At 52.9% G+C, this 15,359-nt stretch overlaps 2 long non-coding RNA genes across 9 annotated transcripts; both read left to right on the forward strand.

Annotated features, from left to right (window-relative positions):
- Positions 1-3,925: 3,925 nt before the first annotated feature.
- Positions 3,926-6,227, forward strand: LOC139706545 (uncharacterized). Its single transcript, XR_011708164.1, has 2 exons — positions 3,926-5,229; positions 5,608-6,227. It is a non-coding gene; the product is annotated as an uncharacterized lncRNA (long non-coding RNA).
- Positions 6,228-7,617: 1,390 nt separating this feature from the next.
- LOC139706453 (uncharacterized) lies at positions 7,618-14,534 on the forward strand. 8 transcript variants are annotated; one of them, XR_011708041.1, is made up of 5 exons: positions 7,618-8,505; positions 9,002-9,225; positions 11,305-11,420; positions 12,539-12,731; positions 12,819-13,390. It is a non-coding gene; the product is annotated as an uncharacterized lncRNA (long non-coding RNA). The 8 variants fall into 8 exon arrangements; XR_011708042.1 differs by having other exon boundaries at positions 7,618-8,440; XR_011708043.1 differs by having other exon boundaries at positions 7,618-7,967.
- The last annotated feature ends 825 nt before the right edge of the window (positions 14,535-15,359 follow it).

Raw genomic sequence — 15,359 nt, forward strand, 5'->3', positions numbered from 1 at the left:
CTCTGTGAACCTCGGAAGTGGGCAGTAGGATGAATCTGACTGGTGTCGCCTGACTTTGACTTAACTAATGTAATGGAGCCCAAAATACAAAAATACACGGGTACCGAGGCAGCGAGCATCTGAGCCCTTAGGGAGGAGAGAGACGGACAGTGGAACCTATATATGGCAGCATGAGCTGCCTGGTGTTTTGGGGCCTGCAGGGTTCAGCCCATTAGGCTTCTGAGGAATCTGTCCTCTGGCCAGGGTGCTCCTTGGGAGTCTGCACAGCTCCCTGCCCAGCATGTGGGCTGTGAGGACAGTGGCTGGGCCTGAAGAGTTTTCGTGTTCACTCATGGATTTCCTCCAGATAGAGCCCCGGAGTCACGACTGAGGCTTCTTCCATGTGCATCAGCTTAGCCCATCTCTGTAGAGATTTCACGATGTGATAAGCAGTGAGCTCAGACCTCTGCACTTCTGACCACTTTGTCACTCTGTATTAAGTTCGTAGGCTCACACTCGAGGTTCTTAGGTGAAACACCTCTCCTGGGTGAGGGAATTTGCCCTTCAAGTTCCCTCTCACCTCTCAGATTTGTCCTCAAACACCAGAGTTCTCTTCACAGGTGGCTTTGGGCAGGCCTGGGCTCTGGCTGGCGTGGTCTTGGAGGTGGGCAGGCAAGCAGTGCTTCCCCGTGTCAGGCCTGGCCCGGCCTGGTGCTCTGCAGGCCTGGTAGGGGCCCGCTGAGCCTGCGGCACCTCCTCACACCACCCTTGCTTTCCACAGCCCACTCCCCTCAAGCCGCGGGCCCCGCGTCTGCCTTGGACCAGAGTAGGCTGCAGGCCTGGGGCAGATACAGTGCCAACCTGATCTGAAGGCTCTGAGCTCCATTGCCACCAGGTGGGAGTGCTGGACTGCAGAGAGCCTCTGCAGCAGACCCTGGGGTGACTGAAGGGGCGCTTGTGACCTCAGGAGTGAGAAGCTCCTCAGAGCCAAGCGCAGTGTCCCTGAGGATGTGCCTCAGTGGTTTCCTGATGCCAGAGGGTGCCATAGCTCCCCAGGTGGCCTCTCTGGGATGCTAGTGAGCACGGCCCTTTGTCTTTGTCCCTTGCTCTTGGGACCCCTGGGTTCCACCCACAGGGGGCCAGAGCACTAGGGGAGGGCAGGGCAGCATGGCCAGCACTCTGCACAGGCTGCCAGCAGGCCTTCCGGGGAGGAGCACTCATGTGAAGCTCGACAGGCAGAGAGGTCTGGGCCGACAGCAGTCCAGGCAGGGGAAGCAGGAAGGACAAAGGCCGTGGTGGGGGTCTTCCCAACACGCTCAGCGAGTAGTGAAATGTTTGGTAGCAGATGAGGTCAGAGTGACCATATCATGCAGGGTCATGGAGGTCAAGGTGAAATGTTCACCTTTCCTCTGAATGAGGAGAGGAGTGATGTGGCATGACCCAGGCTTTGCCAGAATATCTGTGGCCCCGCGTTGAGGGCAGCCTGCAGGGCAGGGTGGAAGCAGACACCAGTGGTGGGGTCCCTGCGCAGTTAGGCCCGAGGTAACTAGGGCACACCACCACAATGGCAGTGGCTGGGCAGAAGCCCAGGGCTCCCAGGGCTCCGTGCACAGTGTGGTGACGTCGGAGGGGCTGCTTCAGACCAGAGCACGGGCGCACCTGGGCCCATCTACAGAAGCCCCCAGGGCCAGTGCGAGGGGAGGGAGGGCCAGCGCTGGCTCCACCTTCGTGGCCTGAGCCACTGGGAACCTGGAGTGGCTGCAGGGTGAGCTGGCGCTGGGGGCTGCAGGCAGGTACCACGGGGAGAGGGCTCCAGAGCCGGGCCAGCGGGTTGCTGAGCAGGTGGAGAGGAGGCCTGGGGCGCCCCTCTGAGGAACCCAGGGGCCACGACCCACCCTGCTGCCTCCTGGGGCCACGTGAGGGAACCGGTTTTTAAGGAGAGCTGCAGGGCTAGGGTGTGGCTAGGGTGCGGGGCACTGTTAGGTGTCCCTGGGTCCCTGGGCTCTGTGCCCAGCACTGGGGCCCAATGTGGACTCCTGGAGGCTCTGGGCCTGAGGTGTGGGGCTGGAGGGGGGCCCCCTGCACTGGCGGAGTCTGAGCCACGTGGCCAGCCCCTGAGGGCAGGCATCCTCTCTGTGGCCCCCTTGGACTCGGGCAACAGGCGCATGCCACTTCCAGGGCACGTCTGCAGCTCCGGGGACGGACCCCCGTGTGGAGACTTTGAAGCCTCTTTCAGTGCAGCTCTTTCTGATTTCTTCAAGCACCCACCTTGTCCACTGTCCTGCACCCGGGCCTGGAAAGCCACAACAAGCAGGACCTGTTTCCTGAAGCCCCCCTCGCGCTGCGCTCCCTGCGGGAACCCGGGAGCACTGGCTGGAAGGGCGGCCTTCCAAAGCCTCACAGAAGAGGCAGCGACCCCAAAGGACCTTCTGAGAACACTTTCCTGTTTTCTTAAATAATTCTTGAGAGGGAGGCAGAAGCAGGAATTTTAAAACATAGGCATTTTCAGAAGAGAAAAGGATTGAAATATTAGGCGTTTCAAGTAGTAACATGCAAATCACTTTAAAAATGTCACAGAAAGCTATCCTTTTCATGCTAAATATGAAGTATTTGGGGAGACACAGCCAGGCTCCTTCCACAAACTTCCTTCTGAGTCACAGCACCCAGAAGAAACGTCACGTGACTTCTTTCTCTTCAGCCAAATGAGAAAAGAGTTTAAATAAATGAGTATTAAGAGCAGTTTAGTTATTGAAATGTTCCTTTTCCCATAGGAAAAAATAACTGCAACAGGATTAATGCTCTTTGAAAACTAAATGCTGGTCCCAAGAAGGCTGCTTGGGCTGCTGTACCAGGAACACATGTCTTCTTAAGGTCAAGGGAAACCATTTTTTGTTGTTGTTTTTTACTTTTGACTGCTTTTTATTTAAGAGTCAGCAACATGCTTAAAATATCGCCTACTTCTAGAGCATTTTGGTTAGATGGGTATTTATAAAGGTCCATTATGATCACTGTCTTCAAACTCATCACACCTCGAGGGGAACAGCCCACTCTGATCCGGATTCCGAGTGTCCCTTCTCCAGCCCCAGGCACAGGGAAACCTGAGCTGAGGCCGCAAACCCTTCTCCTTTCCCTAAGAAAGAAAATTTAAAGTCAGACAGCAAAAGCCAAGCAGGGGAACTTTATTATGAGTGATACGGCAAGGAAGTGAGGGGACAGTAAGGCAGAGTGAGGCTCAAGCAGGGATGGCGGGGAGAGAGAGAGAAGGAGGGAGGAAGGGGGGATGGAGGGGGAGGGAAGGAGGGAGAGAGAGGGAGGGATGGAGAGAGAAAGGGAGGGAGAGGAGGGATGGGGAGATGGAGAGAGAGAGGGAGAGAGAAAAGAAGAGAGGGAGGGAGAAATAAGGGGAGAGGGAGGAGGAGGGAGAGAGAAAGGGAGAAAGGGAGGGGATGGAGGGGGAGAGAGGGAGGGAGGGAGAGAGAAAGGGAGAGAGAGGGAGGGAGAAAGAAAGGGAGAAGGAGGGAAGGGGAGAGAGGGAGGGGAGGGAGAGAGAGGGAGGGAGGGAGAGGAAGAGACAGAGAGGGAGGGAGGGAGGGGAGGGAGGGAGAGGGAGGGAGGGAGCACTGACTCCCAGCAGCACCACGGGGGAGACAAGGTGGTCCCCAGATCTATTACCCTGTTACTGGTTGCTGTTTACCAGGAGAACTGGGCTCCTCCTTCAGCAGCCTTCACCAGTCAGGGGTTCGACTCCTCCTTGCCTCGTGGTGGGGTTTTGGTCCTCTCCGGAACTGTCCTGGTGGCCATCCTATCTAAGGGGGCTTCATCCACAAGTCGGTCCCATGATGGGCACTGGGGTCAGCAGCTGGCCAGAAGTCATCTTAGAGCACTGGTGCTACTCAAGGAATCTCCCTTCCCAGGGAGTAGAGACACCCAAGTCTGTCATTCCTAGCTTCACACCGGCCTTAGTGGACGGTCCCTCTCAAGAGCTGGTCCCATTCATCCTTTTCTTTTGACAGATTTTCCATCAGCTCCTTTGTTTATTTCCTACAAATTAACTGCCACCCATTCCTTTCTCATCTACTTCGGAAGCAGTTTACAGAAGACCCGACAGTGGTTTAAAGAACACATGTGACCTTGCCTGCATGGGCTGCTCATTGTCAACTGTTACCTCACTCTGGGGCCTGGCTGCCTACCCCCACTCCACTTGCAAAGCAATGACACTCCTTGCAACTGCCCCTGGATGACCCTGAGAAGACAGGTGGTGGTATACCACTCGAGTGTCCCCACTGTCTCCAGGGAGGTCCCCCTGGTGCCCTTTCTCCCTGGCTGTCTTGCTCTGAGCAGCTCTGCCTGGCCTGGGCTCCTTCCCTCCTTGTGAAACTGGCTCTTGAGCCACTGTTCGAAGCTCTCCCAAGCCTGAGCTGATGGGTGCGGACACGCTCAGTGAGTGAGAGCCACCAACGTAACCCCAGCAGGCTAGTGGGACACCTGGGCACACCGGAGCCCATGGTCCCCAAACTCAAGATCAGCATTGGGAAAAACCAAGTGGAGTGAGATGAAATCAGACGGAAAACCCTGGGCACCACCTGGAAGAAGTGTGAATGGATCTGGGGAAGCTTTTCCCGGGGCCAGGGAAGCACATCTCTCACCAGAGTCTGGGCCAGAAGCTCTGAATCCTCTCCCCCAAGAGCTGAAACTCCTTTTCAGAGTGGGTCCTGGGAAGGTCACCGCTCTGTCCCTGTTGCTCTTCCTACCCCTGGGTCCTTGCACCCATGACCAAGGCTCTCAGACAGAGCTGCTCCGTGGCTGGAGCCCAGCTGTCCCCCGGCTCTGGGTGGCTTCTGCACCAAGGTTGAGCCCTGGCCTTGAGCCAAATGTCTTTGCTTAATGGAGGGTACTGGTGCCTGGAGTCCCTGAGGGCTCCCACCTGCCTCTGGGAGAACTGAGGGCCGTGGGCAGCTGCCTGAGGGGCATTGCTGCCCTGTGTGGGGGCTGTATCAGCATTTCTCTCATGCAGGCTGAGCTGGTAGCAGGAGAAAATGTGCACCCCACAGTGACAGCCCAGCAGGGCTTGAGGGCTGACAGACACAGAGCCCTCACCACTGTGGGCAGCAATGGCCACCACCACTGCTGCAGTTGTCTCTGTGGAGTACCAACAGCCATTCCCCTGACCCCACCCAGATTAACAACCACAGTGTGCTCAGGCACATGGCATGCTCCTGGGATCAGAGCCACCCATCCAGAAGTCCCAAGGTAGATCAAGGACAGAGCCAAGACAGTGGTGACTCCCAGCAGGCTGTGTGTGTGTGTGTGTGTGTGTGTGTGTGTGTGTGTGTGTAAGAGAGAGAGAGACCTTAGTGAAACGTGCAGTCAAGGTCTGTTGAGGGTCTGAAAGCCTCATCCTACAAGTGTGGCACCAGCTGTCACTCCAGATCCCTCACCCTGTGCCCCACAGGACCCTGCTCAGAGCACCCTCCCTTCTGGCAAACTCCTACGCATTCCCAGGCACCCAGAGTGAGTGTCCCATCCATTGTAACGAATGCCGTATGTTCAGGTGGCAGGGTGTGTGTGTGTGTGTGTGTGTGTGTGTATCTCCAATAACTTTTAAAATTTTTTATTTGTTCCTTTTAGATATACATGAGAGTACAGTGCATATTGGCATCTCATACACATAGAACATGACTCCTCTACTTAGGATCCCATTCCTGAGGTTTCCCCGGAGTGGAGTTTCACTGGTCGCGTGTTCATAATGAACAGGGGACAGTGCTGTGGATTCGTCCCATGTCTGTCTGTATTTTCTGTTACTCTTCTCACATCTGACTGTCATCGTCTTGGGCTATGTCCTTGGCAAGGTCAGGAGCTGTGTCTTGCTCACTTTTCCCTTCTGGCCCTCAGTACCATCCTTGCTGCAAAGCGTTTCTGCCACGAATGGCTAAAGGCGTGTCACCAGTGTGCAAGGCACCCCTGGACGGCCATCCTGCTGAATGGTCCTGATGAAGTGAGTGACCAGAGAGAAGCCTCTCACTGCTCAGGAGTTCAGCTTCCTCGCCACACGTGGAGGAAACGAGCCACCGTGAGCTAGAGGATGTGAAGTCCCTCATTTGACCCCTGGAGCTGGCCACAGAAGAGTTTTGCAGAGGATTCCCAGGGGGAAACTTGTGCATGAGTCATCACTGGTTGATGACTGTGTAAAGTTCAGCTGTGACTTGCCTGAAAGTCTTTTTTAAAGAAATCATATCCTTCAACTCCCAGAGCTGTGTCCAGGTGGCTTTCTGAGGACAGGAGGGACACTGAGAACCACTTGACTTGGCGAGTGCTGCTGGGGTTGCCTCCCTAGTGGTGCTGGCTCACACCCTCCTACATGCCATGGGGAGTGTGGGTCCTGTGGCTCTCCAGTCCCCGTGGGAAGCACCGAGGGCAGAGGATTCAGCTCTTTCTGCAAAACCTTTGGCAAGTCCTCACCCTGCCTCAGCCTCATTTCTCTCATCTCTTAAAGAGTGAGGAGAGCAATGATGACCTCCCTGTCTCCAGGGTTTGGAATGAGATGGGTCATACAAATGACCTATACGTGCTCCCAGGTCGGGACTCGCTGTCCATGGGTGCCAGCGCCCCCTTGGGACATCAAACCCCGTCTCTCCGCATGGTGCAGGTCGGCTTGCTTCCGCGCGGCCAGCGGCTCTCATGTGGAAGGCCTCCAGGAGTATTAGTGGGGTGTTGCAACAGTGGCCAACTGTGAACATGTGGGGTTGTCCGTGTGCCTACGTGTCCCGCGTGCCCTAACTCAGCAACCCCCTGGAGACTCTCTTACTCGCTCGGCCTGGGCTGGGGGTAAAGGGCCGAGTGAAGTGCAGGCACTGCCGGAGGGCGGCCCCTGGGATCCAGAAGCTCAGGTGTCTGCCACCCGAGTGCCCCTGAGCCCCGGCCTGAGTCCCCAGGCCCTGTTGTTCCGCTCACTGGTGAACACATAGCGGGTAGCTATTTTGCACTTGGCGTGGACACTCTGGAAACCAAGAGGACACACTTCTGGCCCCTCCGGTGTTCACAGTATAGACAGACAGGTAAGCAAACGGCTTCCAGGGCTGTGAGGGAACAGTGGGGTCCGTGTTCGCCAGGCTAGAGCCCCGACGAGCTGGGTTCTCAGGTGACTCCTCTGAGAGAAGAGCTGCTCCAGGAACCAGCAGGCGAGGCCTGCCCCAGAAGCAAGCTCGCGGGTCAGATGCGGGAGCTGCTGCCGACCTGGTGTGGGCCGCTTAGAGGTCATTCAGGTGGTCCTTCGCCTTCCTGCCCAGTATCTGCTTTGTCTGATTCAGGAAAGAATACAATACTGTGAGACTCAGAAACCAGGCGGTGCCCATGTGTGTTCGCGTTGTCAATAAGTGAGAAATCCTAAAGCAGATATCACCTGATGTCATGGTGTGCATGTGAGGTGTCCCCCAGAAACTCCTGTGTGAGACAATTCGAGAGGGTTCAGAGGAAATGACTTAACCAATCAGTGAACTAAACCCTGATGGGATGAACTGAGTGGTAACAGGAGGCAGGTGGAGAGTGGCTGGAGGTGGTGGCATTGGGGTGTGGCTGGAGGAGGTGGGCATTAGGGGCGAGGCTGGAGGAGGTGGCATTGGGGTGTGGCTGGAGGAGGTGGGCATTGGGGAGTGGCTTTGGGTATATATTTGTATCCGGCAAGTAGAGTCTCTCTCTGGTCTCTGATTTCCATGTGAGCTGCTCCCTCTGCCACACTCCACTGCCATGATGTCCTGCCTTACTTCAAGCCCCAAGGAATGGAGCGGCTGTCTATGGATTGAGACCTCTAAAACCATGAGCCCCCAAATAAACTTTTCCTCCTCTACCGTTGTTCTTGTCAGGTCTTTTAGTGACAGCAGCGGAAAAGCTGCCTAAGACACCTAACCAATAGGAGCAAGGAGCACTGCGCCTTGACCCTTGTGTTCTGTGATGAGCACGCTCTCAGCGTTGGACTCAGGGTAGAGAGCAAGGTCTGTTCTGAGCAGGAAGAAGTTGGAAGGACACACTCTCACCTATGTCCTCTCTCCGAGACGTGACGCCACTTGCTCTGCCGCATGACTGAGTGGCTGTCAGAGACGTGCAGGGCCCCTCCCCGCAGGCTACCCACCAAGCACATCCTGTGCCCTCTTCTCTTTCTGCTCATGGGCTGGAAAAGAACTGTGGTCTTGGAGAAGTTTCGGGAACGCCCATCTGTAATGCATGTGGCTTTCAACCAACGCCCCACTTAGCGATGGAAAATCCGCGTCCACTCAGTGCTGTGTGGTTCCAGCTGGGGAGAAGGGAGCCCCTGGAATCTGCTGTTGCATTGTGCCATTCAGGCCTCCCCCAGCGGCAGTGCATTTAGGGGCACACAGATCTCCAGGAGCTGGTTAAAGCGTGTAGGCAGGGTTTTTAGCATTTACAAAAGCGTTGCCGAAGCCTGAGAGAGCGCCTTACAAGACTGGTACAGCTTCTTCCCTGAGACACGTGCTGTGTTCTGAGACGAGAGATTCCCCAGGGACGTGTGGGGTGTGTGATGGTGGGGACCTGAGGGCTGTGCTGGGCTGGTCACGTAGAGCCCATGCTTCTGGAAGGGTCTGTTGGTGCTCAGAGGCCTTAGAATGGGATGTCCAGACCAGGGCTGTGCCTGACCCACACAATTGGTATTAAGAGTAATTTGGGGGCTGGGTTATCAGAAACTCTTGGGGAGGGTGGGAGCAGCCAGAGGGGGAGGAGGCGGGCAAGGGAGAAGGAAGAGAAGGTGAGTGGGACTCCACCTCCCTGCTTTGGAGAGTCCATACTGACCCTCAGAGCCCTCTCTGGATGCCTCTGATTGATGCCACAGCCCTGGAAGGGCGGGCCATGCTGGTCATGTGGGTGGTGCTGCTCCGGCTTGCTGGAGCTCCCCAGATGCGCCTGCTGTGCCTGCCTGCCACTGCCCTGGGAGCAGGTCTCTCCCAGCTCCTCCCTGTCCTAGGCTGAGGTGCTGCTGTTCCTCCTTGCTCACCTGCTCCTCTCGCCTTAGGGCCCACTCACAGCCCAGGGGGCGCCTCTGCAGGCCAGCTCCAGCCATCCAGTTCACACGCGGAACCTCGAGGCTCTGCTCACGCACTCCACGGAGGGGAAACTGGACCCAAATGCAAGTCTGAACACACTCCAGGGAAACATTTCACAGGCAGCAAATCCAAGAGTGACCTAGAGAATCGCGCCGGCTGGCGTCCATTGCCTCCTTCAGTACACGCTGCGCAGGTTAGCTTTGCGGAATCCGAAGGTCCCCAAGGCAGACAGCCGTCTAAGTGTCTTTGTTTCTTGTGGAGAGGAAGGTTGGTTGTTCCTGGTTTGTTGATGAAATGCTCACCATGACACGTGATCTGCTCTGGTCCTTAGTTTTGATGGGTGGTATTTTACCTCCAAAGGTGTCCTTCGTTAGATGAGACAGACTTATTTCCAAAGTTGAAGCTCCTTAGAGAACCAAGTAGCAGGTGGGGTTATATTCGGCACACTTACCATCTACTGGGAAGCGAGGAGGGAGAGATTTCCAAATGATAGTATTGGTGTGAGGGTGAGGTGTGGATGTGAGGTGTCCCCCAAAAGCTCACGTGTGAGGCAGGAAGGTTCAGAGGAGACATGACCGGGTTGTGAGAGTCTAACCCAATCAGTGAATTGATTCCCTGGGATGAACTGAGTGGTGACTGAAGGGGGTGTGGCTGGAGGGGGTGGGAGCTGGGGCGTGGCTCTGGGTGTACATTTGTGTCTGGCAAGTGAGTCTCTGTTTCCTGATCACCATGATGTGGGCTGCTTCCCTCGTCCCATTCTCCTGCCATGATGCTCAGCCTCACCTCGAGCCTGAGGAATGGAGCCAGCCTTCTACAGACTAAGACTATGAGCCCCCACATAAACTCTTCTTCCTCTGTAATTGTGTCGATCGGGTCATTTAGTCAAAGCAGCCAAACAGCTGACTCAGCCTGGAACCCACAAGACCTCATTTTTAAAAAACAAACTTTAAAGAATAGTTTTTCATTTAAGGAAATCTGCATTGATGTCCGGAGTTCCACATACCCTGCACCCCAAGTGGCCCGTCGTCGAGGCCGTGCGGTGGTGTGGCACCTGTGACAAGTCAGCAGGCTCACACTGCCCGTTATTGACCCAGAGCCTTTCATTGGTCAGAGCTCCTTGGGTTTCATCTAATGTCCTTCTGCTGCTCAGGAGTCCATCCAGGACGCACATCAAGCTTGGTTGTCCTGTCCACGTGGTTTCCTCTCAGCTGGATAGCTTTTAGACCTTCCTTGTTTTTGATGAGCAGAGCAATTCTGAGGATGATTAGTCAGGTGTTTGGAGAAGACCTCCCACTGGGACCTGATTTCTTCCTCCTGATTGGACTGTGCTCGTGGGTTTCACGGAGGAGGCCCACAGAGGTCCAGCAGTTCTCGTGGGATGGCGTCAGACCTGCAGTCCAGGTGAGTTCCTGTTCATGTGGGCCTTGCTCACCTGCCCGAGGAAGTGTTGCCGGGCTTCCTTCCCTCGAGTGCCTGGGTCCCTGCCCTCTGTGCTCCTCAGAGGAAGTTGTCATGTGCAGCCCCACCTGTGTGGTGGGGATCATGTGCCAGCAGTATGATCTCTGGATCTCTTTGTGTTCATTTTGTGAATACATAGAGTCTATGTCTAGTTTGAGGGTGTGGGGTTTTTTGTTTCTGTTTTTTGGTACTAGGGATTGAACCAGGAGCCCGTAACCCCTGAGCCACATCGCCAGCCCTTTTTCATATTTTATTTAGAGATAGGGTCTCACTGAGTTGCTGAGGCTGACTTTGAACTTACAATCTGCCTGCCTCAGCTTCCAGAGGGCTGGCATTTCCACGTCTGGTTTTTCCTGTTATAAATTCCAACTGCCCCGGCCCCATTTGTTCACAAGACCCGTTCTTCTCCATCCAGCTCCTTTTCGCTCTGTCAAACCAGCTGACTCTATTTGTGCTGTCATATTCGTTTGACTTTGAAGGCGTACTTTGAAGTGATTCCTAAGAAAATTACTTGACTTTCATCTTATTTCCCCTGGTGTATGATTTAATTTTAGCGAAATATTTTTCTCTACATGAGAATTCAAAACAAAAAAGCTTCCATCTCCATTTCTTCTTCCAAAGTTTAGATGTCTTGAACCTCAGAAGCCTCCACTTGAGCAGTAAGGTCTGTCCCTCAGAAAACTGAGGAGTGGGAGGATGGCAGGGGTCGATAGCTGGGGAGTGGCAGGGAGGCGTGGGACTCCAGCCAGGCCCCGGCCTGTGTAGGCAGAGCTTCTGACTTTTCAGATCTCTCCTCAGTCACTCTCATTCACAGGTACACAGACTTCTCAGGTGACAGTAAAAGTGGTGTCATCCACAAGCTGACCAGGAAAGGAACCCAGGGGAAGTCACTCCTAGGAGTCAGGCTGTTTGGAGCCTGCTGCTAATGAGGTACACTCCTGGCTTCTTACCTCCCTGGAGACAAGTAGCTTATTTTTGATCTGTAGCCAAAGTGCAGCTATAAAACCTTTTACAAGCTTGGAGACTTTGTTTCAGGTCACAAAATGAGCCGGGTGAGGCGTTAGGTGTTCAATCCATTGCTGTTACTGGGAGAAGAGCTCCCTGGGTATCTGAGGACACTGAGCCCAGATGATCACTTGCATACCAGAAAAGGAAGAGCACACCTAAGCCCACATTGACATTATGTCAGGTGGCATTATGTTTGTTCAAAGGTAAAGGGAGAGATGAAGTGTCAGGTCTCGCCAGCACCTGCACTGAGGAGATGAGCTGGGTTCAGAAGAGCTGGCTGCAACATTAAGATAAGAAAACAACGAAGAAATCACGCAACACACGGACTTGAGTTTCTCAGGTTGAGAGTAGGACGGCTCTGTGACCTTAAGGGTCAGCTTCCAGGCTGGACAGTGCTGGAAAGAGAGCGTGCACCTGGAATCTCTTTATTTTATAGGGGGGACACACAAAGGAGCTTCGATGGAATGTTCTTCACCAAATAAGGCAGGGGATAGGGTTCCAAAGGGGGGTTGTCCAATCCCATTGGGTCACGCCCAAGTCCAGGGCTAGAGCAAACTTCTTTGCTGAGTGAAGGTGGAGGCCACTCGCCTGGCACAGCGCGAGGTGAGTGATGCCAGACCAACATCCCCTTACTCAAGGCTGAGGGAGGATGCTCAGCCTGTGGGCAGGGCGGCCTCCCACTTCAACGGGTCACTCAGTGAATGGAGGGAGGGGTCACCGGTGTTCTGTATATCCTGATGCATGACAGTTGTCACACGGACGAGTGACTCTTCCCCCCTTTAGGCCTGTGCTAAATGGCCTGGTCACGTCTCCCATGCATCACCCAGAGCAACAAACATGACCTTGCACAGGAGGGCCGGGCAGAGGGCTTTTCTGTGTTCAGATCCCTTCTCACGCTCATCTCGCCAGTTCTTTAAAATCATATTTGATTCCTTGAAAAATGTCCTTGTTGAAGTCACAATGATTAATTATGAAAGCCATCACTCTACTGTGTGCCTAATACTGTCCTAAGCATTGTAATACTCACTATTCTCTTGCAGTTCTCACAATGACCCTCTGGAGGAGGTGACAGTATTATCTTAATTTTGTAATCACTAAACGAAAAAGCAGAAGACCCATACAGCCCCGTGCCTCATGTTAAAACCTGTTCTGATTTGCACTACAGCATCCCAGTCAAAGCTCTGACGGCAGCTGGCTGTCCCGAGATTGAGTCGACTCCTAAATCACAGTAAGGTAAGGATTGTAGCCAGTGTTTGCTTTATCTGTATAGAAGAAGCTCGGAGAAAGCAAACCCAATGGTAGGTTTTCTTGGTGTTACAGACTGTTGGGAACAGGAGCAGGGGTAAGCACAGGGTGGCTCCTGCCTGGAGTCCTCTGTGGGTGTACCTTCAACATCTACCTGGTGAGAAGACAGAGCTGGTCTGCGGGTGTCAACTGTGTATCAGACAGAGGGGACTCTGTCCAGGGGATGTTGCTGGGAGAGCAGAAACCCAACGTGTAGCAGCTGAGAACCCACAGATGGGATTCCCCCCGTGATGGCCTGTCCAGGCAAGTTTACAAAGTAACTAGGTGGTGATCATACTGAGCACTGTTTTTGGTCAGTTCCACAGGCATTTATTTATTTACTTATCTATTCATCTATCTATCTATTTATTTATTTTTCAGTTGTAGATGGACACAATACCTTTATTTATTTATTTATTTTTATGTGGTGCCAGGGATCAAACTCAGTGCCTCACGTATGCTTGGTAAATGCTCTACCACTGAGCCACAACCGCAGTCCCTTTATTTTCTTTTTTTAAGTCTCCTAAAATTACACATATTTCTTCTGAGTCTTTCATAATCTCAAATGTTGGGCAGCACAGATTGAAAAATAAATTCTATGCATTTAAGCTGCATTGACGATTCATATCTTGTGGTCTAGGCCAGGAAAAAACAGAAAACATTTTAGTGACCGAAATAGCTCTGTCGGGCTTTACATGTCCCTTTAACCCAGACTTTACCTACATGAAAACATTTTAGTAAAAATGTGGATGTGTAAGCGATGTGATTCTGCAATTTGTATTTGGGGTAAAAATGGGAGTTCATAACCCACTTGAATCAAATGTATGAAAGATGATATGTCAATAAAAATAAATAAATAAAAAGAGAGAATGGCTGAACTCTCTGGAACACAGTGCAGAAAAAAGAACTCTGATTGGTTAATTTTGATAATTCTCTTTTATTTTTATTTTTATTGATGCATTACAATTACACGTAACAGTTTGCTTTGTTGTTATATAATCAATCCTACATGCACACAACATAGCAGTATTATTTGCTTAATTTCATTTCTCAGTACAAATAACAGAACATTTATGATTCTTTGATATAAAATAGAAGGTGATTATTTTTTTAAAAAGGCCTTTTGTATTCACATAGTCTTATCAGTTACTGTATGGCAAGATACTTAAAGGAGTTGTTGAATGTGAAATTTGATCTCCAAAAAGTGTAAAAAGAAAGAAAAAGTCTGTGTTTTCTGTGTTAGAAAGCAAGAATATATACTTAACAAAACACCATAAAACGGTTAAAAAAATTAAGCAACAATCTGGGAGAACATACTTGTAACTTGTATAGCTAAGAATTACTGTTCTGAATATATGTTTAGAATTTCTACAAAACACCAAGAAAGCATAAAACCCCTCCCTCCCATTATTGTATGTAAAATAAAAATATTAGTGTTAAACTTGGAAAAGAAAAAAGAAAACATTTTAGTGACCAAAATAGCTCTGTCGGGCTTTACATGTCCCTTTAACCCAGACTACCTACATGTGTCTCTCGCAGGTGGATAGGCCGTGTACATAGATGCAGCCCTGTGATCAAAAACGAGGGCTCTGGGGTCAGCCTTGCTCAGTTCATGACAGCTCTACCACTCACCTGGCCACAGACACTTATCTGACCTCAGGAACCTCCCTTGCCCGTTTGTGAAGAGTGGACATTAGTAGTACTTGTTTTGGTGGGCACAGCAGTGGATGCCTGTAATCCCAGCAGCTCGGGAGGCTGGGACAGGAGGATCGCAAGTTCAAAGCCAGCCTCAGCAACTTGGCAAGGCCCTAAGCAATTTAGCGAGACCCTGTCTCAGTGATTAAGTGCCCCTGGGTTCAATCCCTGGTACCAAAAACCTCGAGCATCGCCCTAGCGCAGCCCGGTGGCCTCTCCCTGCCCTCTGCCCTTGCCCTACACTTAGACCTTTCAGTCTAACCAAGCGGGGCTTGGCTGCGACTTCAGTCTCACAAAGTCACAGCTGGCAGGAAAGCAGCGACGGATTCCAGGCAGAGGTCTTGAAGGACCCACGTATGCTGATAAAGGGCTATAAGTTGAAGAGAGGGTCTTCTAAGAAACAACACTTAACACAAAACAAACCAAACAGTTTGGGAAATGGACTTCCAAGCTCGGGCTTTGGCTATCGTCAAGGTCGCACCGTCCTTCAGCAACTTCGCGAGGCGCCAGGCAACTTAGTGAGGCCTGTCTCAAAATAAATAAAAAGGGCTGGGGATGTGGCTCAGCGTTGAGGCGCCCCTGGGTTCAATCCCCAGCACAAAACCCAAAAAACCAAACCCACAAAACAACGCCGGACTGAGTCTCCGAAAGCACGCCCAGCCCTGGAGTCCAGCGGCGGAATGGAGCGGCCAGGGAAGGTGGCTTCAGGCCCGGTCCCGACAGCTCCCTGGGCCTGCCCGCTGAGCCAGGACCGCGCGCCCCGCGCCGCGTCCAGGTCCCCACGCGACTGCCCCGCCCAGGCCCCGGGACGCGCGCGTCGCCGCGCCCCACGCAGGCGCGCTGAGCCCCGGGCGGAGGGCGTGGCGGAGGGCGTGGCGGGGC

This window comes from Marmota flaviventris, chromosome 7 (genome assembly GCF_047511675.1).
Source record: "Marmota flaviventris isolate mMarFla1 chromosome 7, mMarFla1.hap1, whole genome shotgun sequence".
Taxonomy (NCBI): domain Eukaryota; kingdom Metazoa; phylum Chordata; class Mammalia; order Rodentia; family Sciuridae; genus Marmota; species Marmota flaviventris.